Here is a 1,316-nt window from a genome sequence, read left to right as displayed (position 1 = left end):
TTCCGGGTTGTTTGTATGTTGTCTTAGGTGAGACTGAGACAGGCGGTCTTAGTAAAGTCGTAATTTTCCAGGAAATGCTACCGCTAATGTAGCTAATATGGCTGCCTTGTGTGCTTCAAGGAGGGGCTGTGAACTCTTCCGACATTAATTATAACCACAACCCCATTCTGTTCATCTACTGTGTTGTTCATGTGACTCCATTTATGAATAAATTAATACATTTATGGTCATTATAGCGTCATCCAAACTACTGCTTCTCTTATCTGACAAGTGTTGATATATATTAATTTACATTCTTTTTACTTTGCGGTACAAAACAGTCAATGAAGAGAATAGTTGTCATGCCCTTAGAAGGTGGAAGTCCGGTGACGAAATCTATAGCAATGTGGGACCATGGACGTCTTGGGGTGGAAAGAGGTTAGAGCAGCCCAGAAGGAGGTTGGTGGGTGGGTTTTTTCCTAGAACTGACTGTGCACGCTTGTACAAACTCCTTTACATCTTTATGGATGGACGACCACCAGAACCTGCGGTTGATAAGTGCTATGGTTCGGCTCGTACCTGGGTGTGCTGAGAATTTGGAAGCTTGGATACACTGAAGAAAACGGGCTCGAATGGACGTAGATCTTTCCTGGGGGGCAATTCTCAAGAGTTGTTTCCGACAGTTGAGCCCATTTAATGACATCCTCCATCTCCGAGGTTACACAGCTGCCACAGTACAATTGGGAGGAAGGATACTGGCTGGGGTTTTCTCTGAGTGATCAGATGCATAAAGGCAGGACAGTGCATCTGGCTTGATGTTATGGGAACCTGGGCGATATGAAATGGTGAGATTAAATCTTGAAAAGAAAAGAGACCAGCGGGACTGACGTGGGTTAGTTCTTTTGGCTGAGCGGAGATAGAGGTTTTTATGGTCTGTCCAAAGTGAGAAGATACAACAGAAAACTACAAAATAATAGAGACACACTGTCATAATGTGAAGTACCAGGACTCGAAGGCAAGTAACAACTACAGACACCAAACTCAGTTTAACAGATTTATTGAACAATAATGGGGGGGAAGGATGGAGAGGTGTAGACCAGCGGCAGCAGGGAGGAACCAGGCCAGAGGAGGAACTGAGAAATGGGTGAGTGGTTAGACAGAGGAATAATGACAGGAGTGATGGTGTGACCTGGTGAAGGCTTACGGTTGGAGGGTTCAGATGAGCGGAGGAGGGTACAGCAGTTGGGGCAGTGAGGGGGTTTCCAGGTGGAGGAGTTCCAGCAGGTAACTCAGGGTGGACAGGCAGCAGCAGGGTGGTGGTTGTGGAGGAATCCAGG

The sequence above is a fragment of the Poecilia reticulata genome, linkage group LG19 (genome assembly GCF_000633615.1).
Source record: "Poecilia reticulata strain Guanapo linkage group LG19, Guppy_female_1.0+MT, whole genome shotgun sequence".
Lineage (NCBI taxonomy): Eukaryota > Metazoa > Chordata > Actinopteri > Cyprinodontiformes > Poeciliidae > Poecilia > Poecilia reticulata.
Note: the sequence above shows the minus strand (reverse complement) of the source record.